General features: G+C 40.9%; 1 long non-coding RNA gene and 1 other non-coding gene across 2 annotated transcripts; one reads left to right on the forward strand and one right to left on the reverse strand.

Moving 5' to 3' along the window:
• Positions 1 to 7,725: 7,725 nt before the first annotated feature.
• On the reverse strand, positions 7,726 to 27,294 carry LOC123580627. The gene is made up of 4 exons (XR_006703403.1): positions 27,237 to 27,294; positions 21,138 to 21,220; positions 20,328 to 20,410; positions 7,726 to 8,215 (listed from the first exon to the last, which is right to left on the reverse strand). It is a non-coding gene; the product is annotated as an uncharacterized LOC123580627 (long non-coding RNA).
• LOC123581739 lies at positions 10,842 to 10,947 on the forward strand. The gene has a single exon (XR_006703976.1). It is a non-coding gene; the product is annotated as a U6 spliceosomal RNA (small nuclear RNA).
• Positions 27,295 to 27,584: the final 290 nt, after the last annotated feature.

The following is a 27,584-nucleotide window of genomic DNA, read 5'->3' on the forward strand; positions in this document are numbered from 1 at the left end:
GGATCTGTCCTGGCAGCTCAGAGCCTGGAGCCTGCTTTGGATTCTGTGTCTCCCTCTCTCTGCCCCTCCCCCCCTCCTCAAAAATGAAGATTTTTTTTAAAAATAAAAAAAAGAAAAGATATCAGTTGACTAACTTGAAAGGAAATTAAAGAATCCATTTATGTGAAAACCTCAATGAAAAGTATAAAAGTAATTAGGTACAACAGATCAGGTGGATAGCAATGTGTTTGCTTCTCTGTATAGGTCACTCTTTCCAAAGGAGTTCTTGCAAATCCTCCTTCAACAAATGAAACATTTTCAATTCAAAATGTAGCCTTTCCTCTCCTTCTAAAATGAAACTGATAGCACAATCATCTCAACCCTACCTGAGTTCCAGAACTGAGCACTGCTGATCTCTGAGGCTAGGACATGGGAAGTCCTCTTAAACGTTTCCAAATGAGTCAAAGCCTTGTATTTTATTTTATTTTTTTTATTTATTTTTTTAATAGAGATTAACACATCTCTTTCTTTTTAAAAAAAATTTTTTTTAACATTTATTTATTTTGGGGACAGAGAGAAACAGAGCATGAACGGGGGAGGGGCAGAGAGAGGGAGAGACAGAATCTGAAGCAGGCTCCAGGCTCTGAGCCGTCAGCCCAGAGCCCGACGCAGGGCTCGAACTCACGGACCGCGAGATCGTGACCTGAGCTGAAGTCGGACGCTTAACCGACTGAGCCACCCAGGCGCCCCAAAGCCTTGTGTTTTAAACCTTAAATATACAACAACTCGATATCAAATTTGCTGTGACAGTGGGAGGTACAAAATGGATGAACCTAGTAAATAAGAATGGTAAGAAACCAGGACAAAGACATTTCCCACCATCTCATTTAAGGGGGTTCCTTGTATCCCTTCTTGGAAAGAAAACTGGAAATTCATGCAGAACCAGACAGCGCTTCACTTCTAAGTTGATTAATACACTATTTGCCTTTCAAGTTTTACAATTTTAGAAAACAGTGTATATTTCCTGTTTATGCCACAATGTCAGAGAGAGAACATTTTCCTCCTTCTGGGTTTAGAGCATTGAGATTATCCAGATACACTGTTTGCAAAGATACTTGACATGGCTTCCACAGAAATCAAGTTTCCAATATCAAGAAAGTTTTACTCCCTGACACTAATTTTAAATGCATATTTTATGATATGCATCTAGTATACTGAATGCTCTTCTAGGTTAGAATAATTTTATGAAAAATAATGTAATAGCTTTAAAGAGATAAGTATAACTTAGGCCAACTAACAGGTATATATAACAACATATACACTAAGTAGTTTCCTATATTAAAATAATGATGATAGCGGTAACAATAGAACTCTCTTATGTATTGTAACAGTGTGTGACCGATAAAATAGACAGACTAAAAACATGCAAAGAGAGATTCACTGATGAAGGGCAGTATAACTTCATCAATATGATTCACATGTGCATAATCACTATGCAAATTCCTAAAAATGGAATGTCATGTTGCATTGAGATTTCCTAAGAACTCTTTTTTTTTTATTATTTATTTTTATTTATTTAGAGAACAGGGGGAGGGGGCAGAGGGAGAGAAGGAGATAATTTCAAGAATCTCTGTGCTGAGCACAGAGCCTGATGAGGGGCTCAATCCCAGGGCCCTGGGATCATGACCTGAGCCAAAATCAAGAGTTGGACACTCATCCAACTGAGCCAACCAGGTGCCCCTCCTAAGAATTCTATTGAGGAAGTAAAATTACCCTTCTATAAATATTCCCTTCTCTAGAGTAGTTGACCAAATATTAGATTTAATTGTTTTTCAGTGTTTATTACTGTTAACATTCCTGTGATGGTTTCACATAAATTTTATACCCTTACTGATCATATGTCTATCTTGAATTGTTCTTTCATTTTATAAGTGTGAATACCTTTTCTATCCTAGAGTTAGTTGAAAAAAAAGTGATATACACATGCAAATGTGTGACTGGCAAAAAAAAAAAAAAAAAAAAAAAACCCACACTAATCATGAATGTGTATGATACTTATGACAGGCCCCATGTAGGTACATTTTTACAACTTCACAGACCTCCATTTCTTTATTTCTTCATATATGAAATTAGAGTAATGGTGTCTACTTTGGAGAGCTGCTGTCAGGATTGATTGCAAAAATGTATGGTTAAGTACCCAGTGCAGTCTGAATAGAGCACACTCTAAATAAATATCAACTCTCCTCCTTACATAGTCCCTGGAGGGCCCTGGAAGCTCCAGTATCACATGGCATAGTGCCTGATGACCATTGATACTGCTCAATAACACTTGGGTCCTATCTGAATTCCAATGAATCCTAAGAATATACATATATATATATATATATATATATATACACACACACACACACACACACACACACACACAGATATGTATATATTTACATATATATACATATATGTACATATATATGTACGTATATATGAATATACGAATACATATACGTATATATGTACGTATATATGAATATATATACACATATATATGTATGTATATATGTGTGTATATATACATACATATATAGGTACATATATATGTATATACACACATATATATGCATACACATATATATGTACGTATATATGTATATATACACACATATATATGTATATTCTTAGGATTCATTGGAATCCATATATATATATATATATATAATTTTTAAATGTTTTATTTTGAGAGAGAAAGTATGCAAGTGGAGAAAAGGGCAGAGAGAGGAGAGACAGAATCTCAAGCAGTCTCTACGCTGTCACAGGGGAACCTGATGCTGGGCTCAGTCCCACAAACTGTACCTGAGCTAAAATCGAGAGCCAGATAGTCAACCAACTGAACCAACCAGGCATTACAAGAATATATATTTAGACTTGGTATCATTTCACATACATAAATTATGCTGGTCTGAAATGGTGAAAATATAACCTCTTCACAGATGTGGTGAAGAAATGAAATTCTTTGCCTTTGTAGATTTAAGGGACTTAAATTTTCAATGATTCAAAATCAGCTTGTGCTCTTACTTCCATTTTTCTAATTACTTAGGCACTTATGGAAATAACCAGAAGGAAATAAAAATAATGGGGGTGAAGGGTGATTGGCCAAAGCACCAGTTTATATTGTGTTCTGAACCTACCATTTTCCTTTGAATGTACAGATACATTGGACATCGGGGTGCCTGGGTGGCTCAGTCGGTTAAGCATCTGACTTTCACCCAGGTCATGATCTCGCAGTTCATGGGTTCAAGCCCCACATGGGGCTCTGTGCTGACACCTTGGAGCCTGGAGCCTGCTTTGAGTTGATTCTGTGTCTCCCTTTCTCTCTTCCCCTCTCCTGCTCATGCTTTCTCTCTCTCTGTCTCTCTGTCTCTCTGTCTCCCTCTCTCTCTCTCTCTCTCTCTCACACACACACACACACACACAAATAAATAAACATTAAAAAAAAAAGATACATTGGACATCAAGAATCACAAACTCGAGGGGCACCTGGGTGGCTCAGGCAGTTAAGCTTCTGACTCTTGGTTTCAGCACAGGTCATGATCTCAAGGTTGGTAAGATCAAGCCTCTTGTGGGGCTGTCCGCTGACAGAGCAGAACCTGCTTGAGCCTTTCTCTCTCCCCTCTCTGTTCCTTCCCTGCTCTCTCTCTCTCAAAATAAATAAGTAAACATTAAAAAAAAAAAAAAAAAGGATCGCTAACTCCAATTAGATCTGCACATAAAATAGTTTAAGTTTTACTAAACTAAATTTTAGGCCTATTTAGATTTAAATTCAGGCCTATGCAGGTTTGAGTTTTAGATTAAATTCGTGCCTAATCGGATTCATTTCCAACTACTCAAAAACATGGACGCAGTTACCATGCTAAGGAGTTAACGGTTCAATTATCCAGGAACCCTGTGTAGTCCTTGAAACCAAACGTTAGCAGAAAGGACTTCCAACAAACATTTAATAGGAAAACATACATATGGCCACCAAAGCAGCTGCCTGTGCAAAGTTACACTGGCCTGGACCCTGTTTTCCCAGATGTTTGTGTTTAGTTGTTACATCACAGGTATGAGCCAGATGAATAAACTGAAGCCAGTCGAATCACTGAAATGGAAGGGGTCAGGTGCCTTTTCAGTAATGCTTGCAATGGGGGGTGACAGTCCCCACAATGCTAAATGGTAGAAGGAGACACATAAGTGAAATGTCCATATGTCCATTCTTTTAAAAAAAAAAAATTTAAGTTTATTTATTTTTGAGAGAGTCAGAGAGAGCAAGCGGGACAGGGGTAAACAGAGAGGGAGAAAGAGAATCCCAAGCAGGCTTTGCACTGTGAGCTCAAAGCCTGACCTATGGCTCAAACTCACAAATCATGAGATCATGACCTGAGCCAAAACTAAGAGTCAGACGCTTACCCAACTGAGCCACCCCGGTTCCCCAATATGTCAGTTCTAAGGAATAGCATCTCCAATTTCCCTTCTTTCAATAACAAGTCTCTGGGTATCTGACCAGAAAAGGAAGGGTCTGAAAAAGAAAGAGCTGGGTCTTCCTCTTATGGGAAAAAAACTACACACACACATATAAACACACACACACACACACACACACACACAGAGTCCAACGCCTGCATTTACAGAAGAGAATGAGTTCTTAAAAAAATGCACTGAATCAATAAAAAAAAAATCAGTGCCATATTCAAAAAAAGAATTCTGACCTCCTGACTTGTAGCTTGATCACTTCCCATTCAGCTTAATAATCCTGGTAGCATGATGGTCCAACCAGTTTAACATACCTTGAACATTTCTGGGTATCTATCTGGGATTAACTGGAAATTGTCCTTATGAATGTGTCATCTAAATAAAGATATTACATGAATAAAACATAATCACAGATGTTGTTGAGACATAATGAGATTCCATACTACTGGACTGTCATTATGAAATATTATGTTTTTATCAAAGAGGGTGAGATTTCAGAGGACAGAATTAGCTAAGGACAGAGGAGAAGGTAAAATGAATTTTCTGACCCCAAAGAATACAGAACAGCCTGGTCTACCCTTCTACCTGCAGAGAAAGAATTGTGAAGTTATTGCTGATCTGCCATGAAAATACAGGCTCACTCAGAAGTTGAAATCAAATCTGGCTAAATCCAAGAACTTGATTTCGTGACACATACACACACCCCTACATCAGCCATGGCCTGGATTCTCAGCAGGGAAAGCCAATAAGGGCCTGTATGGACCGCAGCACCTGCTGCCTTCTGTGCCCTATTTTCAAGACCCATAACCTTGCCTGCACCTCTTAGGGAAAACAGCTGTAGAATGGAGGCTTCAGTGCCCAAGGACGAGCGTTCCCACTTGGTAAAACCATGGGAACAAAGGTCAGCTGGGATAAGAATCTCCATAGTTGTTGATAGGGAGGAAATAAAGTCAGAAAAGAAATCTCAACCCAGTTTTTTCCCCCATTGTGTATTTACTCACTTAATGATGTCCTTACTCTTTCTCAAACTTCATGTAGCTGTCTATTGACAAGTGGAAAATTTTGTAGTCATCTGGATGAATGAAGTAGGGCAGTCATGCTCCCATTTCTGTACGACTCTCTACTTGTATGTAAAGTCCATATTATGAATTGTATTTGCGGGTGTAATACACATGCTTAAATACAAGTCTATATGTTTATGTGTTTTGTCCTCCTCTTTACATCTCTGCAAAAGAGAGTAAGGAAACCGAAATCACGCCTTAGGATTGGCAGGGACTCTGCCATGGGCTTTTCATAGATTTTTCTCCTGATGTATCTCTATTTTCCTTCCCTTTCTCCTCCTTCTGTTTTTCCTTCTTTTCCTTTCCTTCTCCTCTTCCTTCTTCCTCGTCCTTCTGCCTCTTCCCCTTCCCTCTCTCTAATCTGTCTTTCCTCTCAGATACACAGGTACACACATGCACACATATATGAAGCCATGTGTAAGAATTAAATGGCAATCCAGGGGTGCCTGGGTGGTTCAGTCGGTTAAGCATCCGACTTCCACTCGGGTCATGATCTCACGGTTCGTGAGTTCGAGCCCCGCATGGGCTCTGCACTGAGGAGGAGCCTGCTTAGGATTCTTTCTTCCTCTCTTTCTCTCTGCCCCTCCCTGGCTCATGCTTTCTCTCTCTCTTAAAATAAATAAACAAACTTAAAACATTTCAATGACAATCCGATGACAACAAAACTTTATCTAACTTCTCTCTCTCTCTCTCTCTCCAGCCACGTAACTTTTCTGCATCTAAACAAAGGAGGCGTTGCTTTCCTTTATAATTTTCTTTATAATCCACTCCACGTCCCCTGGCTCCAAGCTTTTATTGTATTTCATCTGGTCAGGAAGTGCCCTTGGATTCTTCTCAGCTTCTTCCTATCATAAGGCTCCCTTGCCACAGTCCTAGAGATATTATAGGATCCAGGCTTATAAAAATGACAAGGAAAACCTGGAACTTAGCCATCAAAGGGGAAAAAAGGACATGTCCATTTACCTGAAACGAGTGGTCAAGCTGCGTTCACAAGAACACACTTTTTGGCTTATATTTAAATCATCCTTAACAATTGCCATGACTCACTGCCTGAGTCATAGATATGTTGTGAAGCCAACCAAAATATATGAAATGGTCTGGTTCATTCCCCTTGTGTATATTCGACTCAAGGTGAGAGGTAGGTTACTCTTCAAGAATGCCTACGGTGCAATCCGGCTTTCACTGTTTAAGAACCAGTTTTTATAAACCTGTTTTTAAGACCTGTTGTTTAATTCATAGATGTCAAACAAAGCTGTAAAACCCATTCCTCTATTCAGGCTGTACCAAGAGGAGCCTTCTGGTATACATCTTTTCATCAGATGATGTAGTTTCTCTGTAAGTAGACCTACATTCCTCTAGTGGTACTTGGGTTCTACCTTTTATACTTAAATTGCTGCCTGTGTAAATAACTCATGACTGTGGTTGATAAAGATGCTTTATCATAACTTATTAATTTAAAGGAACGCTCCTGTTTTCCACCAACATCTCAGTGTCTTTCTGTCCTGAGCTGTATTACACTCTACAAAGTGGGAATATCGGCTTGATCATCAGGCATGGTTGTGCCTTGATCCAAAAGGCTGTGGTTGAAAGAACATCCATTTAAAGGTGTATCTCTTAATTAGATGACTTAACATAGTAAACATTGATCCATATGATTTTTTTTTCAAAAATTTTTGAGGGTATCACGGTAAATTAGCATATATACAGGATATGTCCCTAGGTATCAGACATAGAGAATAAGATCAGCAAATAAATTCACCATGGCCATTGAAGTCACCTGGAAACAAACATAAGAATATCAACAAGAGACAGCAACTGAACATGCATTGTTATGGGAAACCCATTTTTTCTTTCTTTACTATTGACCAAAGAGTTGATTATTTTGGGGAAGCTGATCAAAAATAACTAGAATTCTGGGGGTTCCTGAGTGGCTCAGTCAGTTAAGCATCTGACTTCAGCTCAGGTCATGGTCTCACGGTTCGCAGGTTCGAGCCCTGCATCGGGCTCTGTGCTGACAGCTCAGAGCCTGGAGCCTGCTTTGGATTCTGCGTCTCCCTCTCTCTCTCTGCTCCTTCCCTTGCTCGTGCTCTCTCTTTCTCTCTCTCAAAAATAAATAAAACATTTTAAAAAGTAACTAAAATTCTGATGTTTTTCAATCAATTCCAAGAAAAGCTTCAAAAATACAAAATAAGGAGTTGGTTTTGAGCAAAAGAAATCCAATATCCTCAAATCTCTTGTTCCGCTGTCCTTCTGGCAGGCACTGCACCTCACAGAGGGAGGCGAGGTAAGTACATTTTTTGTTCTGCGTGCTTGTATAAAGTATCCCCACTTCCCTCAAGAAACAGTATCATATCTAAAACACTTCGATGAACACTGAATATTAGAACATTATATGACACTACAGAAATCGAAAGAAGCAGACACAAATGCATGCTCTTCCATTTCTCAATATGTTCAGAATATACCACAGCATTGATAATATGAAGACAAATGTTTGGATTTATTTTTAAATTGAAAATTCTTCTGGTTGTTCTTCACCGAGGGGTGTTAGCGGTGAAGAGGTGATCAGCTTGCCGCTGAACGAAATGTGTCTGGCACGTTCTTGGTGTCTCCCCTCCACCTGAGTAAATCAAGCTGAATGTCTGCTTTTTCTTTGTGTGTTCCCAAGTCTGGTGGAAAACGGCAAAGTCATTAAGATGTGAGACATGACAAATTCACAGTCCCCCACCACTCCTGGGACCTTAACGCTGCCTGGAGAACAATGAGGTTTTCTTCATTTTCTCTCCCAATTTTTGTTTTTGTTTTTGTTTTTGTTTTCAAACCTTCACTTTCCTAAAGAATAATGCTTCACCTCCTTCCCATACCACTCTATCCTCAAAGAGAGAGAGAGAGAGAGAGAGAGAGAGAGAGAGAGAGAAACCATCAAGAACCCTCTCACCCACACCGTATCAACCGTTCATTTGTTTCCATACTGTCTCTTTATCTTGTCCTACTGGGGGGTGGGGGTGGGGGGCAATTCCTACCCAAATTTTATTCTTGTATCTGAGCTTCACATTTCCTTCCCTTGGGTCTTATCAGGACCATCACCATATTGATTTTTCTCTTGTTCTTTGCCATTTAGTCTCTCCCTCCCTGAAAGCAGGCATACACTCTTCCTCCATGATCTTCCTTCCTATGGCTTTGGCTGCACATTCTTAGCTTCCCTGGCAAGATCCCTTCGCCTGCCCACCCTTTCCTTGTTGAGCTGTTGGCTGATGTCCCTCCTCATGCCGCCCTCTTCGTGTATGCTCCACGAGCATTTTCACCTTCTCTGCTGGTGTCCAAGTCCGATATACCCATGACACATAAATCTACCACCAGCCCTAAATTCTCTACTAAACTTCAGGCTCATCTTTACCTCTGACTGCAAAACAGTGCCTCCTGGATATCTCACAAGTGTGAAAAATGAGACAATAGGCCCCAAACAGAGGCACTTCTGCTAAGTCCCATGTCACGGAAGCAAGACTTAATTTAATTACAGTCTCAGCTCTCCCAGAAATGGAATCTTAAACCAGTCCATCAGGAATCACCTAACCGGCACTAATTAGGTAATCTGCCAGAGAAAGCCCTGTCATCCCCCAAAGGAAAGTAACCCTGCCATAACTTTGCACATGCTAATGTGCCTCTTTCCCGCCTTCCTTGTTCCAACTCCTTTCTGCCCATGTAAGTCTTCCATTTTGTAAGGTTCCTCAGAGCTTCTCTCTGTCTTTTAGATTGGATGCCACCTGATTTGAATTGACTTTTGCTTAAATAAGCTCTGGAAATATTTAACATACCTCAGCTTATCTTTTAACACAGGTAACTCAATATTTTAGAATAAAATTTGTTATCTATTCCCCCTATCAATCCAACATGACCCTTTCCTCTAATTCTGATTTCATTAAGTGTAAAACCATCTGTTGGATTAGTCATGAAACTTGGGCACTATTCTTGATTTCTCACTCTCCCTCATCCTAGACAGAGTAAAACTCCAAGCCCTTCCCCCGGGGCTCCAAAATGTCACTGGAATCTATCCACATATCTCTACCTCTGCTGCGTCTACGCTGGTTGATGCCCTGCTTCCTCCGGCTTAGACATTGCAGTAGCCTCCCTGCCTCCTGTTTCCCTACATCTTCCATCTACTCTTCATTCTGGGCCACGGTCACCTCTCCACCGAAACTCCACTCAAACTGCATCTACCTACTGTTAGTTCTAAGTCAACTTGCCCTCCATTTGTTGGTTAGGCTTTAGCTTAGATCTCATTTTCTTTGTAAAACCTTCACACCATGACTCTGGGTAAGGCTGTCCTTCCGATGGCCCCCTAAAGCATCCTATCGAACTGAAATTTCCTACTCAGTTGTCTGTATCCAATGCTGAATTTCATAAGTTCTGCCTGTCTTGATCACTCTTGTGGTTCTAGAACCTGGCACCCAGTACCTGGCATAGAGGAAATATTCTAAATAATTATTGAATAAATTCCTGAATTCGTAAATAAATGGTTTTAGGACTAGTTGAATACTAAATGGAATAAGTTGGGCTGAGGGAGGGAAATCAAACACTCAGCAAGGCAGTTATGAGGGCAAAATGGTCAATGGATTATTTCTAAAGTCTCTTTTCCATCATAAATTCTTTAAAAATGTGTTTACACACTTACGACTTTCACATGTTTGCAACAGATTTCACTGAGTCTTATTCTTCGCTTTTCCCTGTATCTATGCCACTTGTCAAGTAATTTTGCAAAGCTTACTAACCATGGGCAGGGCACGTTTCCCACCTCAGCTCTGATTTCAACCATGACAGATGCTTTGGTCCACAGGTAGATGTGAAAGTAACACAGTGTTGGTCTGAGTCTAAGACCCAAGAGGTCTTGCATGTTTCTGCTGGTCTCTTTGTGCCTCAGCCACCGCCATGAAAAGAAAATGGCTGTGCCAATGCACTGGTTCCAGGAGGAGAGTATGAGACCCAGGGAGCAAAATGATGCAGCCAAGGTGCTTCATCTGACCCCAGCCTAGGTCAGCTGACCCCAACTGACTTGTAGCCTTGGTTTCTATATAAATGCTTATTGTTTGAAGTCACTATGTTTTAGAATAGTTTTTTATACCAAACTTTTGTGGTGGCAGTAACTGCCTGGTCTATCTGCTACTGGAATGTTTGGGTATTCCAGAGATGGTTATGAAACGTACTTGCCATTGTCCATTAAAAAATAATCATTTTGGAAAAAATATTTATGGTACATACATCTAACGAAAGAGTTGAATCCAAAATACATAAAGAACTGTGCTCACTTTGGCAGCACATCTACTAAATTGGAATGACGCAGAGTAGATTAGCATGACCCCTGTACACGGATGACATGCAAATTTGCAAAACACATTAAAAAAAAACCCTCATAATAAAAAGTACAAACAACCCAATTTAAAATGACACCCCCCCACACTTGAACAAATATTTCACAAAACACGGTATGCAAATAGCCAGTAAGCAAATGAAAACGTGCTCAACGTCATTAACCATAAGAGGATGCAAATTAAAACCATGGTGTGATACCTTTCACAGGTGTTATTGGACTATTCTCAAAACACCTAACAAAACAGACATTTGTGAGTATCTGAAGTGACTAGAAGTCTCATCTATTGTGGGTAGATGTAAGGAATGTCCAACCACACGGAAGAACTCCTTTGCAATTTCTCGTAAAGTTAAACAGTTACTTTACGTAAACAGTAAAGAAGTAAGGACGATGTGTACACAAAAAGACGTAGAGAAGAATGTTCATAGTAGCCTTACTCATAATTGCCTCAAACTCGAAATGGCCCAAATAACCATCAACAGGTGAATGGACAAACACATTGTGGTAAACTCATAGAGTAGAATGCTTCTTAGTAAAAAGAAATGAACTACTGACACACACAACAATTTGGATCAACTTCAGAAACATTATATCAAGCCCCCTCCACCAAAAAAGCACAAATTGTGTGATTCAATTCATATGACTTTCAGTATAAGCGAAACAAATCTATGTGCTAGAAACTAGAATTGTTATTGTTGTTGTTGTTATTGTTGTTGTTGTTTTCCCTGACAGGAAATAGTGCAGAACTGACCAGAAAGAAGTTTGAGAGGATTTTCTGGGGTTTTGGAAACGTTTTCTATTTCCATAGGTTGTGGTTAAATGGGTGTAGGCCATTGACAAAACTCTTCAGAATGAGGCCTTAAGATCTATGTATTGTACGTAAATTATACAGCTACATCCATAAAAGATTGTTCTGGCCAAAGGGGATGGCGAAAATATATACATAGATGAGAAAGAAAGAGACACACATACAGAGAAACAAAGAGAAATAACGAAAACTCAAACTACACTTCAAGAGGGCAGTTGCAGTGTTTTGTAACCATTTGATAAGGGAAGGTGCTCTCCATACACACCATTTAATAACAAAAGGAAACAGTGCTTTTTGTGGAGGGCACGTAGTATTTGTGAAATGAATGGCTGCTACAGATGGTCCTGAGGCAGCCACAGTGAGATCTCCTGGAGTAAGAAGAACGCTGAAGCCCACAGAGGATACAGGAGACTACAGTTTTGGTGGCAAGACATTGCTGTACAAGCTGGCGTGCCATAGGTAGACTCTTGAGACTCACTCGACGCTTTCCTGCACAATGGGGTACACACTTAGAACCCTCGAGACTTCAGGTTTCCTTGAATCGAATGGCTTTCACCTGGGCTCTGCACCTGGGCTCAGAACATCGGACCATGGGCAGCTGCATCTACTCACGAGGCGCAGATATTTTTGTTTGGTACTGTCTTTGGTGCTAGTGTAAGGAAGGGAAAAAAAGCCTCTTCCCCATCCCCTCCGAGGGTCTCCAGCTGGAGCCTGAAAAGAGACTGACAAAGGACCGATGAACAAGAGAAGAACAGAGCTTGTTAACGTGGGCAGCATGCATGCATGTGGGAGAAACTCAGTGCTGGGTAATTCAAAGAGGTGGTTTGAACTTGCCCCTAAATGGCATCTTAACAAAGAAGGACAAATTTGTAGGGAAGTGACAAGACACAGGGAAAGGGTTTCTGGCTTCTAGGGACTTCCAACTGTGGGAAGGCAACGTGGGAGAAACCAGTGGAAAGGAAGGGCCACTTTAGCAAGGTTTGGTTGCACAGGTCCACTTTGGTGCTGATTTTCCTTCTTCTGCGTGACCATAGAGCTTCTCCGGGAGAGGGGATTTGGGGCAGTTTTCATTTTCAGAAGTTTCTGCTTTGAGTTAGATAAGAGAAGTTCTGAAAAGGCTTCTTTCTGCATCTCTTGATTCTCCGTCGTACCAAAGCTGCACATTTGGGGATGGCACATTCTGATCCTCCGCACTAGCTAATCAACTGAAATGAAAAGTATTCCTATGCCACTGACCTTGGAACCCGGAGATCGACAAGCTTCAGTTCTCCTTCCTATGTTCCAGAGTGGAAAGAGGAAATCCCAAGCAGGCTCCTTGCTGTCAGCACAAAGCATGATGCAGGGCTGGACCCCACAAACCGTGGATTATGACCTGAGCCGAAGTCAGATGCTTAACTGACAGAGCCACCCAGGAGCCCCCTTAACGAGAGCCGATACTACTGCCTTCTAGATGGGTCCACTTTGATCATTCTCCTTTTGTAATTTAGATTGAGTACTTTGCGTAATACCATAGGTGAATTCCTGAGGAAATTGTACATAAGCCATGATCAAATCGTTTTCATGCACTGGAAAGACTCACTATTTAACAGATTCACTATTTAGAGGAAAATTAGATGGAACCTGTCTCTACAATTGTGCCAGCGTTCCTGGTTTCAAGCAGAAGGAATACATTGATTTTCTCAAAGAGGAAATGGATGCATTGGAGAGACAGCTGGCGCTCAGAGTGGTTAACAGCTTATGTTCCAAACCGGACCACGGCCACCAAGCTCTGAGGTGCTGTGTGGTAAGAACCACAGTCAGAGTCACAGCATAGGTAAGGGACACTGACACAGCAGCTGCCCCCATGATGGCTATGGCTTCAACCAGCGCTCTTGCTCGTGGGTCATTCTCCCAAGTATCAGCATCCCCCAGAGGGTCCAAATGTCCCAAGGACTGTCCCCTGCATGGGACCCCCCAGGTTTTCTGAGTGGGGAGTTGGGTGATTTGGACCCCACAGTTTCCATAGGAAGACTTACACTCTACATCCTAACCCAAAGATGCAGGGAGATGCAGTTCTCCAAAGGGTAATCCTTGGGTGCCTGGGAAGGATGAAAAGGACTGACAGTGGGAGCTGGCAGCCCAAAATTGACAAATGTCAACCAGAACTTCGTTCTTAATTGAGGAATATCAAATTGATTCGGCATGGAGATGTAGTTTCTTTTAGGTATAGGACTGGAAAAAAAAAGTTACAGCATCCATAGTGAGTATTGTTACTAAGGGTGTGGAAAGCATTCTCCTATTCTGTGGGTTAGCATGTAAACTGATATAATGTATTTAGGGGACAATTTGGCAATTTCTATCAAAATTAAAAAAAAATGTAATGTTTTTTATTTTGAGATAGACAGAGCACGAGCCGGGGAGGGGCAGAGAGAGAGGGAGACATAGAATCTGAAGCAGGCTCCAGGTTCTGAGCTGTCAGCATGGAGCCTAACACAGGGCTCAAATTTGTGAACCATGAGATCATGACCTGGGCTGAGGTTGGACACTCAACCAGCTGAGCCACCCAGGTGCTCCTACAATTTCTATCAAATTTAAGACTAAGTAATCTCTTTGAAACCACAATTGACCTTCCAAGACTGAAAAGCAGTCTTAATGCATACCTGCAAAAGGGATTTATGGTGTTGGCAAAGTTGTTTATAAAGAAGATAGAGAAGAAACAATTTAAATCAAGTGTTCATCAATAGAAACATTGTCGGGGAGCCCGGGTGGCTCAGTGGCTTGAGCGTCTGACTTCGGCTCAGGTCATGACCTCACGGTTCCTGGGTTCAAGCCCTGTGTGGGACACTGTGCTGACAGCTCAGAGCCTGGAGCCTGCTTGGGATTCTGTGTCTCCCTCTCTCTGTCCCTCCCCCTCTCACACTCTGTCTCTCTCTCAAAAATAAATAAACATCAAAAAAAATTTTTTTTAAATAGAAACATTGTCAAATAAATTATGGTACCTCCAAACAGTTAAACAATGCATAGCTTTTAAAAACTTTGTAGATGTGAAAAGATTGCATTCATTAAAGTAAAAATGTTAAAAATAAGGGGTGCCTGGGTGGCTCAGTCGGTTAAGCGGCCGGCTTCGGCTCAGGTCATGATCTCGCGGTCCGTGAGTTTGAGCCCCGCGTCGGGCTCTGTGCTGACAGCTCAGAGCCTGGAGCCTGTTTCAGCTTCTGTGTCTCCCTCTCTCTCTGACCCTCCCCCGTTCATGCTCTGTCTCTCTCTGTCTCAAAAATAAATAAACGTTGAAAAAAAAATTAAAAAAAAAATAAATAAACGTTAAAAAAAATTAAAAATGTTAAAAACAAAAGGTTTAATAAAAGGGAGGCATGTGTAACATCTATGCTTGTATACATGAGTAGAATTTTCTTACAGGATTCACAAGAACCTGAGTTGGGTGAGTTAAATTTGAATCATGGACAATGAGTAATTGTTTAGTGAGAGTATGTCTAGCTTGTTTATCTGAAATTCAAATTAAACTGGGCACCCTATCCAGAGGAGTATTTTAAGGAAAAGTCCCATGAAACTTTGTGTCAAGGTATTGCTGAGGACAGGGATGCCTGTGTGGCTCAGTCTGTTAAGCGTCTGACTCTTGGTTTCAGCTCAGGTCGCGATCTCACAGTTCTTGAGTTTGAGCCCCGCATCGGGCTCTGTGCAGTTAGCTTGGGATCTTCTCTCTCCTCTCTGCCCCTCCCCTGCCAGTGTTCTCTCTCTCTCTGTCTCTGTCTGTTTCTCTCTCTTTCTCTCAAAATAAATAAACTTAAAAAAAAAAAAAAGATATTGTTGAGGACATTGTTTATTCTATCATGTAGTTTCTTTTTCAAAAAGAGACCAAACATAAGCATTTTGGTTTTTTTGGTTGTTGTTTGGGTCTAAATGCCAGGAAGAATCTTCTGTGAAATGCGTTTATTTCTATCTTAGAGTCTGAGCGGGAGCACTTGACCAGGTTACTGTCTTCACTGTGGCTGCTGGCAGGTTCGAGCCACATTTGTCGCCCAGACACGTGGAAGAGAGCACATCAATACTTGGTTTATGCAAACGTTTAGGCTTTTTTCTGGCTCCATTTTCTGGCCCTCTCTTTAGTTTCCTTTATTCTGTTGCTTCTGCTTTATGATTGTTATCCTCTTGGGTTTTGTATCATTTTTAGCACTTTTTAAAAGTCTTGGAGACAGGGTGTGTGAAGAAAAATAAATATGCTAACCCTGAAGTCTTACAAAAATAGTTTGGTAATTTGATAGGGAATTCTTTGTGTTGGATTCCATCTACAATGGTTTTGTGGCTAAAGGTTTATTTACCGTTATTAGGAGATCTACAACATAGCCCCATTTTGAAGGTGGTCCCATGGTCGAATCCCCCAGACCCTCAATGGAGTGAGAATCCAGCACGTTTTCATTCTTCATTCGGGGAAGAAAATGTTCTCTTTCTTCACCTGGTTGCTGTATACCCTTTCCTCTATTGCCACAACTAAAATTATCTTTTTGTTTAAAGAACATTTGTGTTAATATCATATTTCTATTCAAATAAACACTCTACCTCCTGTTTCTTCTTTAACCTCTAAGTTATCAGTATGCAGATAAACAATTTTATACCTTGTTGTTAGAGGGGGAAATGGGGCCACTGTCCATATGGGATGCTTTACATGCAGCCCCATCTGAGAGCCGAGTTAATTAGGCAGAATGTTAATTGATTCGGTCGGTGCAAAGGTTGAAAGTGAACACTTAGTTTAGCGCTAGTCTCCAAGTTAACTCTTAGCCTGCTGCTCCCCGGTAGCATAAGTGTTTATGATTTGGTGACAGTAATCCCATTTGTACTTGCTTCATGGGATCAAGTTTTCTCACCTCTAATTTCTTAAGTAGTTGTCACCTTGACTGTGGCATTAAAGGCAGTGTCTTTCATTTCTTCTTCCCTCTGAGTTTACACCAAGCATGCATCAGGACATAAACAATAAGAACAAATACAAACTAAAAGTGAGAAGAGGTTTTTTTTTTTATTATTTTTTTTAAGTTTGTTTTTTTGAGAGAGAGAAGGGGGGGAGGGCAGAGAGAGAGGGAGACACAGAATCCGAAGCAGGCTCCAGGCTCTGAGTTGTCAGCACAGAGCCCGATGCTGGGCTCAAACTAATGTGCCCTGAGATCATGACCTGAGCCAAAGTCAGACACTTAACCGACTGAGCCACTCGGGCGCCCCAAGAAGAGTTTTTGAAACCTACCCTAAAGCCCTGTGACTTTGTCTTCTAAAATGCAGTGTGGGGTTCTTTTTAATTGCCTTGATTGGAACGCCTTGGTGGCTCCTGAAAAATCAATCTGTAGCATAAAACATTGCAATCTTTGCATGTTGAAAAACTAGTAAAATCATTCAAGAGAGTGAATTTCAGCTCATGTCTCTGGCCTCTGGACACGAAGAACCAAAAGAATCAGAGGAGTTAACGAAAGTGCCGGGTCGGGTTCCTCACAGAGACAGACCCATAGTGCTGTTCTGCTTCCCATTTGCCCCAAGCTCCTCTGACATGATTTCCTCCTCGGTTTCGACCGAGACTGGGACCGGCTCACATTCCAACCCCAACGTGACTGTTGTTCCAAGAGCTCCTTCTGGAATTCCCCACTGCACTTTCTGGTTTCATCGAGAGAGGTCACTGTGGCACTGTTACTGATAGAGCAGCCTATCCAGCTGGCAGAACAAGGGGAAAATGAAGTCAGTCAACAACCACGTATTGGATGTTATCAGGCACCACTGCCAGGCGGCAGGAACGAAGAGGCGCAGAAAGGAGGCGATCCGCGTGGCACCGGAAGGGAGGGGAGTCGGAAAAGAGGACGCGTGGAAATACGCTCCAACAACGGATATGTGCCCGGCCTCAGTGGCAAAAACATCCATGTCCTGTTTACATTTGGTAGGTTTTGCCTTGAACTGCATTCCGGCAAAGTCTTAAGCGCGAAGAACTGCTTTTAAGAGGTTCGATAACTTGCGTCATGTTAATTCTGTATCGCAAAATACCTTGGAGTCGTGTCTTCAAAGAAGCAAGTCAGCCACAGCAACAAAAATCCCACAGATCTCTTTTTTTTGAGAAATACACTAGGCTGGGTTAGTATTACCTTTCACCATCGGTGGTTTGTAAGCAGGTGACAGCGAAACTCTCTATCCATTGCTTTCCCCTGAGCAGTGAGGTGGAGGCTCTTTTAAAAATCCCCATCCCTAGGCTTCATCCCAGGCCAATTACATCAGAACCTTTGGCACAGGGGGCAACACTGGGGTCTTTGAAAGCTCCAGGAGACTCCAGTGCACAGCCACCACTGAGAGCCAGGGCCCTAGGAGGTCCTCAGCTCTGGTCATCAAACTAGGTTCTTGTCCAACAATGAGAAGGAGATTTTAGGAATGATTTTTTAAAGTCTATTTCATGGAAACTGCTTGACAAATGAAGGGTCGTTTGGTTCTAAAATGTTATAAAATTGCACAAACTAAAAGTAGGGCTGTGGCCACAGTTAGTTTCAAGGAAACGATGGAGTCGTGAGCGGGTAACCCTTCTGAAGGTTGCCAATGATTATCTGTGGGTCATGTGAAATGAGTTTTATGTCAATACAGTAGAAGCTGTTTTGTGTGGTTAAGTACTTTTGCCTGGTTAAATAAGCAAACAAAGGTGGAATCGGGAAAGGAGCAGAGTCTGATTTGCTTTGTGCTACCCAGATAAGTGGCCTCCCTTTCTCTGGGTTTGGTCTAGAATAGAAACTGTCTCTCCTGCCTCCACCCCTGGTCTGTAATGAACAGATGCTGATTGTTAGACAGAACTTAAGATCTAGCGTATCAGTTTGTGTCACAAGTACGGGTCCATGGCTTGATTTTTATGACTTCTCTCTTGAGCAGTGGCTATCCTTCTCATTGAAGTGAGCTTGGAGCTCTGCAAACACTGCCTGATTAGAATTGGTATCATTAAAAAAGATTGTTTTAAACATTTGTTTATTGAAATCTGTAGTGATTTATTTTTTCAAATTTTTTCATGTTTATTTATTTTTGAGACAGAGAGACAGAGCATGAGTGGGGGAGGGGCAGAAAGAGGGGGAGACACAGACTCTGAAGCAGGCTTCAGGTTCCCAGCTGTCAGCACAGAGCCCAACACAGGCCTCAAACTCACAAGCTGTGATATCATGACCTGAGCGGAAGTCGGATGCTTAACCGACTGAGTCACCCAGACGCCCCTGTAGTGATTATTTTTAATGCATAAAAGTTGCTAAAATATTTTTCCACTACATTATGGACACAGTATGTAAAGAGTAAGAGGAAGTAGGGGCGCCTGGGTGGCTCAGTCGGTTAAGCGTCCGACTTCAGCTCAGGTCACGATCTCGCGATCTCGCGGTCCGTGAGTTCGAGCCCTGCGTCGGGCTCTGGGCTGATGGCTCAGAGCCTGGAGCCTGCTTCCGATTCTGTGTCTCCCTCTCTCTCTGCTCCTCCCCCGTTCATGCTCTGTCTCTCTCTCTCTGTCTCAAAAATAAATAAACGTAAAAAAAAAAAAGAGTAAGAGGAAGTAAAGATGTCTGAGTAAATTGAAAATTGTTCAATTCCATTCATAGTGAAAGATCTCAAGTGAAAGCAGTAATGAAGTTCATTTCCTCTATTAAGTTGTTTTTAAAGTTACAGTATGTAGTACAGGTGAAAATATAAATGGAACTGGTATATCTGTCCAATCCTGAAGACCATATAGTGTGGCAGAAAATGTTTGAAAAATAATTTGACAATATTATAACAGCTTTAAAATAATTTGACATTATTTATAACAGTTTAGGTATAAAATATCTATACCTAAGTAATAGGAATCAAATAATATTAATATAATATACAATTTTTTTAAAGATTACAAACAAATTTTTTAAATTTATTTTTAGAGAGAGAGAGAGAAAGCGTGAGTTGGGGAGCAGCACGGAGAGGGAGAGATAGAGAGGGAGGCAGAGAATCCCAAGCAGGCTCCGTGCTGTCAGTAACAGAGCCCAGCACGGGCTTGATCTCACAAACCATGAGTATGGATACTTAACCAACTGAGCCATCCGGGTGCCCCTCCCCACACTGTTTTTAATATTGTGGTTAAATACTATGGAAGAATAGTAAATTTTATGACATATGTGATGTTCACTGACGGGAAACTCTACCTTATAAACTGGAAAACGGTAAGTTAAAAAAAAATTAAAAAAAAAAAAAAAGGGGGGGTGCCTGGGTGGCCCAGTCAGTTGAGCATCAGACTTCAGCTCAGGTCATGATCTCACAGTTTGTGAGTTTGAGCTCCACCTCGGGCTCTGTGCTGACAGCTCAGAGCCTGGAGCCTGCTTCGGGTTCTGTGTCTCCCTCTCTCCCTGCCCCTCCCCCCCGTTCATGCTCTGTCTCTCTCTGTCTCAAACATAAATAAACATTAAAGAAAAAATTTTTTTTAACTGGAAAACGGAGAATAAGGGAAGTAAACTAAGTGAAACATCAGAACCAGTTCAAATTATAGAACCACTTTAAAACATAATAAATACAAAAATACATAAGGTAATATGTAATATATACATTATAATATAAATATAAAAAAATAAAAAGTCATTTTAAAATTCACACAAAGTAATACATTTCCTGGTGACAGATGGTAACTACACTCCCTGTGTGAACACTGTGTAATGTACGTAATTGTTGCATCACTGTGTTGTGAACCTAAAGGGAAAAAATTAAAATTAGGAAATAGAGAAAGGGTGTATTTTCATTTAAGTATCCACCAATGAAAATATTTGGAAAATAATTGAATCTAAATGCCTACCAATATATTATGTAAGTCATATCTACATATAAGTCATATCTACATATGAACATCTACATCTAGATATGTAGATGTTATGTATTAACATCTACATCTACATCTAGATATGTAAATCATATCTACATATTATTGAGATATGTTGATATGTGAAAGCCATTACTTTTATAACGTAAAAATTCTCTGTGAAGCAACAGAGCAAAAAGCTCATGCCGTATGTGTGATCGGGAATGAGTTGACACAAAGCTCGAGGAACAGAAATGAGTTACTTGAGATCTGGATAAGGGTGAGAAAAAGTCAAGCGGCATGCAAGCTTTGCTATAAAAGAGGTGACAATTATTACCGGACTTGAGTTGCAGAGGCAATAATTTATATTGGGGGATCGATAAGGTTCTAGAATGAAGGAGGAAGCATCTCAAATGAATTCTGAGAGGATGCTATCAAGCAGGTGGATATTTGCGTATGTAAAGTTGGTTAACAAGCTGTAGAACATAGGTCAGTCGAAGGGAGAAATATCTGTGTGCAGAAGGCACATGGGAGAAGAGTAAACTATTTTATTGAGGAAGAAAGTTCATTCCATCTTATTCATTCATTCAATCAATCTACCAATATTTATTGAGCAGTTACTTGGAAATCACACTTTCAGGTGTTCTGGTTACAATGGTGAAAGAGACACAGTCCTTGCATTTCATGGGGTTATATTCCAGAGCCTGAGACAGCAAAGAAGTGTTGGATTAAATAAAGTGCTATGAATGTATATTGGGTACACTAATATTGGGTAACTCTGCTTCCAAACATTTATTATTACATTTAATGGCAATAATAACCTTACGAAGTGGAAATTCTATGTCCGGCTCCTTTAAATTAGCTTGATGAAGGAGTTACAATCTAGATATCAACACCCAAACTAAAACTGCATCCTGTAAGTAAATTTCCAACAGAAGAATAAGGACCCGCAGGATGAGGGGATTATAACCTCTTTGCAGATGCATATAAACAAATGGTTTTTCAGTCGTGAGACTTTGGGCCCCTCCTGTGTCTGACCTTTAGGAATTTACCTGGACTTTGAGAGTTAGTATCAAGTCCTGCCTTCCCTATTTAAGAAAAACCATTTCATTTAATGAAGAACTATTTTTTGGTACCTACAATAGGTTGAGCATGTTGTTAAGCCCCGGAGACACCAGTAAAATAAATCCTGCTCTGTCTTCAAAGAGCATGGAGTCTAGTGGAGAAGACCCAAGACTGAGTGGTCAGTGCTGATAACAGTGCTCTCCAAAACCAAATCAGGGAACCAGAGCCAGCTTCCTGAGGAGGTATGATTTGAATAGGGTTTTGAGGGGTGAGTAAGAGCCAGATTAAAACAAAGTGTGGCGTGGTAGAAAACATCACAGAGCCTGAAGCAGGGCTTGAACCCAGGAATGATGAGATCATGACCTTAGCTGAAATCAAGAGTCAGACCCTTAACGGAGCCACCCAGGCTCCCTGAGTGATTTTTTTTAAAAAAGCAAAGTGGGGCCCCTGGGTGGCTCAGTGGGTTGAGCATGTGGCTCTTGGTTTTGGCTCAGGTCATAATGTTACAGTAAGTGGGTTCAAGTCTGGTGTCAGGCTCTGTGCTGACAGCATGGAGTCTGCTTGGGATTTTCTCTCCCTCCTTATCTCTCTGCCCATCCCCTGCTCATGCACGAGCTCTCTCTCTCTCTTTCTCTCTTTCTTTCTCTCTCTCTCTCTCTCTCTCAAAATAAATAAATAAATAAACTTTTTAAAAAATTTAAAAATTAAAAGAAAAAGAAATGCCTTTGGATGAGATTATACTGGTCTCTTTCAAATGTTAGAGAGAGGCTAGTGATGTTAGTGTCTGAACATTTAATTTTCTTTAATCATTTCTTCATATAGCCAACATGCATCAATGTCTCAAGAATGTTGTTTAAAACTTTTACATGAATTACTTGCTAATAATAAATCATCTATATTTAATCTATAACTTGTTAGGTAATATATTTACTTTATCTTGCAAAATGATCTCCTCCAAGCTATGATAGGTCTTTTTTCTTTAGGAGATAAGGCCATGTTGTTTTGCTTTTATGCACATGTTTTTCAGTGACTCTGAATCGAGAAGCTAGCACTCAGTGATCCCTATGGTGCCAACTGGTTCTCAGACTATGGCCCTACTGGGGAATTTTTGACTTTCCAGATATATAGAATCTAATTATTTATTGTGCCTTCTGTGAAACCTTCTGAACTGTTTTAATCTCTGCAGTTTCTTTTCCAGATCTGCTATGTTTTCCTTAAAGTGTGGTAACCAGCTCCACATGACATACTTCTAGAGGGCCATTTCCCCAAGGGTACAAAGCCTATTTTTGAGAAACAAAGGCAGAACAAGTGAGAGTTTGTTTGCCGTGTGACCAACACTCCCCCAAAGGACGTAAGTCACCACCAGGGATTCAGTGCATGGTGCCCCAGAGCTTAGCTTCCCTCGGGAGGTGGGGGAGGAGGCAGCAGAGGCAAAGGGGAGAAAGAAAGAAAGAAAAAGGGGGCTGAGCACAGGCAAGGCCAGGAAAGAGGGTGAGCATCCAAATCAGAATTAGCTATGTAGTCCTGCAGGTTACATGGAACCCTCCGGTTTACCCAAGATTAGATTTATCGTATATTTCTCAAAACGTAGATTACTGGGCCCCAGCACAGACCTGTTGGATCATCTGGGGAGAAGTGAGAGAGAATGTGCAGAAATCTGTGCTTTAGACAAATTCCCCAGGTAATTTTCATGCACAGTCAAGACTGAGAATTATTAAGACAAAATGGTGGTACATTTTACAGGTGATCACCCTTGCTCTTAAGAAAACATTTAGAATGTGCAAATGTCCAGAAAATGACCTTTAAACTTTTCTATGTGTCCAATCGCTCTATTTGAAAGAACTTCCTGAGAAAAAAGGCAATTTAAAATGGCATGGCCAAAACGAGATGGCATATTATCACATTCTTTTCAACTAAGCTTAAAGATACACTTGTAAGTGCTTTCTAGTTTTCATTTCAGAAGATTGCGCTCAACGTGGTTGCTTCAAGTCAGTTTAAGTTCAGCTAACGCACCAGTGGAGACCAATCTTTTTTTTTTTTTTTTTTTTTTTTTTGGTCTGGAGTCCTACACAGATCTTAGCACATCACATTTCTGTTTCAGAAGACCTCCTTTCTTATAAAGTGAGAGGGAAGTCCCCTTTTTCCCTAAAAACCCTTTGCAACCACTTTGATGCCTGAAATTCATTTTCCTTAAATGAGGCTCCAAAGCTAGGTCTCTGAGAGATCTAACACACTAAAATGTAAGGTGCTTATCCTGAACTTTGCCTAAGAAGGCATTTTGATAAAGTAGGGGTTGGCAGGGCGGGGGGGGGGGGGGGGGGGGGGGGGGGAGGGGTGGTTGGTGGGCAGCATGAGGCCTGGAGGGGAGGGACGAGCACAGCAACAAGGGGCTGGATTGGAAGACCTTGACCTCATCATCACTTTCCAGGACCATCCCTGCCCTGTTACACTTATCTTCCTTAGAGTAGGGAACAGCCATTTGAAGACAATGGCTGGTGCTCCCAGAAGCATAGCTATTTGGAGCTAAAGGACCCACTAGGTCAAAATCTGGCCCCTTGTCTACAAGGAACAGAGGAAAGATTGTTTCACTTTACCCAGATAATAGATCACACCAGGGAAAACTGATTAGTCCATAAAAGCCTTTCAGCCAGACTATATTTGCTATACAGAAAAAAGAAAGGCGTTCTATTTTAGCTACTCTGTGCCTCCTCCCTGAGCTGCCTTAATTAAGGGTCACTCCAGGATTTTCAGAGTTTTCTTTGGTGGCTTCAGAAGAGAAAGATAGGAGGTGGCTTTGAACAAACAGGAACCTCACCCATAAAGCCAATCTCAAATTTCAACCTCAGTTCTTTTGCCAGCTAAAGCATCCACATAGAGAAGGGAGGGGGCCATTGTGCCAGGGAATTCACCCTCAGGGAAAGACAAAACCCCAACAAGCAAGGACTAACAAAAGATAATCTCAGACACAACCCTTCACCCTGGCTTTCAGAGAGAAAACACACTGTGGGTCTTAATTCCTTTATCGTTGAAGATAACAAGGCCAAACATTGGGACCTGGATCCCTATGGTGGAAGGGTACAGCACGTACTTCCGGTCTAAAACTTAGTGTTCTCCAAATTGTGGTCAGGGGTCAGCTGAAGTCTCTTCAAAACTTTCTGATGACTCCCCACATCTCCTCTGGTTCTCTTAGTTTACGGCCTGGCAATGCTTCCCCATCCGGCAACTCTTCGTGATCCTGGTGGTCACCTAGTGACTCTGTCCCCAGCTCCCACGCTGCCATTCCTCAGCCTGAAGGCATTTTCCAGGAAGATTTGAAGAAGAGCCAAATGGAAAGTCAAACAGGCAGAAACCTTACCGAGAGATTAACTCACAATAGGTATGTGTGTTTTGGTGCCCTGTAGGGCAGTATTGTGCATGGAAAAGCTATTCAGAGGTTTACTTTGGTTTTAAAAAAAGTTAATACAGGTATCCCCTGATTTTCAAAAGGTGCCATTGCGTCACTTTGCCATGACAAAAAGACCTTCACTAGTACCTGCTTCCCCTAACCAAAAGAAACCCAAAAAGGATTTTCACTTTTATGAAAAAAGTTGAGAAGCAAAAATGGCATTCATTGTTGGTTTTGCAGTGAGCCACTGGAGAGGTTGGGGTGCCCGTGAGTCCCCTCCCCGGAGCTACACTCCTGCCGGAGCTCTGACCTGTGTCTGTGACCTGGGCTTCATCTTGATTTGTTCTGTGCATCTGTTGGCAAGATGTGTCCTCATGTATCAGAAAAAGTATAAGAGAGGTTATTTTGGGGGTCTACGAAAGCTCAAAACTTTTTCCATGTAAATGAATAGTAATTGCTCTTTACTTTATGCCACTTTATGCCGGCTCAGGAAAGATTTCACGGGAACACTCTTGGGTGGCAGAAGAAACCTATAATAAATTTACTGAAGTTATAAATTTAAAATTCAAACCCTCAGCTATTTCTCTAACCTTTTAAAGTCAGTTCACATTTGATGAATCAGACTTATAATTCCATTGCTATTTGTAATCTTACTAAGATGGCTAGTTAAAAATTATGGGACTATTTCAAATGCTTAAATATTCATCTTATACTGCATTTGTAAGGCTAATCTTGTCTCTATCAGTTGAAAGTCTGGAACAATACAAATACATAAAGTATCAATCGTATACAGATTTCTTAACTCAAAGATATCAGTACCAACGATTAGATCTCACCCAATATTTCCTACATTAAGTTTTAAGTCTTCTCATCATTGAAAGACAGGTATCCATTAAGGAAAGAATTATGGTAGCAGCGCTTGGGTGGCTCTGTCGGTTAAGTGTCTGACTTTGGCTCAGGTCATGATCTTGCGGTTTGTGAGTTTGAGCCCCATGTCGGGCTCTGTGCTGACAGCTTAGAGCCTGGAGCCTGCTTTGGATTCTGTGTCTCCCTCTGTCTCTGTTCCTCCCCTGCTTGCACTCTGTCTCTCTTTCTCTCAAAAATAGATAAAGATTAAACAAAATTATTTTTAAAGAAAGGAATTATGGCATTGCACACAATTGGGAATTATTTTCCTATACAATTTTAGGGAGTGTCTTCTCAACCTGGTAAGCTTCTTAAGGTCCAGAGATTTCAAGCAGGACATGACTGATCCTTGTCTCTGACCCTGAGGGTTATTATACTTGACTGTATTTGTGGTGGCTGGTGGATGACTCCATTACTCAGAAAGAAGCAGTCAGGTAGTCCCAGAGATAGAATTAGTTACACAGGGACCAATTATTTGGGAATGACCCCCCCCCCCCCACCGGGAAATTGCAACACAATGCAGAGGGCTCATTAGTGTGCTTCTTTAGGTCTTAATATATATAATATCTTTCCATTTTACTCTGAAGATCTATGGACCTGATGAAATCTTCTATTCTTTTTTTCAAATACTTCTCTCTTACTGATATTAAATGATACCTGCTTGAATAGTGACTCTCCTCTGGTGATTTTGAGTACCTGATCACAATTTTCAGTCATTCTGTTGACTGAGATCAGCTTCAGAATGGTATTGAGAGGCTGTCTGGAGGGCTATTTGAGTCTGATTCTTGGGAACATATGTGGACCATAAACTAGGCAGTTCCTTTGCTATGAGCTGAACAAGTTTTCCATGTACCTTAACTGGGGATTTTCACCCTCATTCTTCCTCCCTACAATCCTTGCTATTGCCAGAAATAACCGTAATAAGGCCAGTGATAATGCAGACCATATAATAATGAAGCTCAAAACAGAAGAGTCCATTGTTTGGTTTCACGGGGAGGATTTGCGATATATTGAAAAGCCAGGTAGGTAATGGGATGTGTCCATTGGGAGCCAAAATGTACTGCTCATATAATCAGAGAAGAGTAGAGTTTGGGAGATGTCCAAAGATGGGGTAGAACTCCATGGTAGGATGTACTTGCTGTATAAAATGGAAGGAAACAACACTAAGCAACCAACCAACCAACCAACCAAAATTCTAGCACAAAATGAAAAATAAAGTAAAACACTAATGAGCTTCGTCTCAAATGACTGAATTACCTGGGCTCCAATTCTTACTCTGCCACTTACCAACTGTGTGATGTTACACAGGTGATAACTGCTCTTATCCTTAGTTAATTTATTTGTTAAATGGAAACAAAACCTACCTCCCAGACAGAGATGTGTATTCCAATAGGAAGACTTGTTCCATGCTTAGAGCACAGGTATTTAAAAAAAAAAAAAAAGCTTCATTAATGTGACAGTTGCTACTTCAGAAGAAAAATGATCAGTCTTTTATTAAGAAATCATAATTCTGCTGCATTTCCTTACATATATTTTGCAATGAGTATTATTTTAATTTTCGTCTTGTGTTCACCAGAATTTTTTTTAGCCCATAAGGCCATTAAACGCCATTACCTGGCTCAGTTTCCAGAGTTATTATGAGAATTACATATATGTGAAAATGAAAAGTTTGGTAAATATAATAAGTGGCTGATGATTTTTAGTGTGAGAGG

This window comes from Leopardus geoffroyi, chromosome A3 (assembly GCF_018350155.1).
Source record: "Leopardus geoffroyi isolate Oge1 chromosome A3, O.geoffroyi_Oge1_pat1.0, whole genome shotgun sequence".
NCBI lineage: Eukaryota > Metazoa > Chordata > Mammalia > Carnivora > Felidae > Leopardus > Leopardus geoffroyi.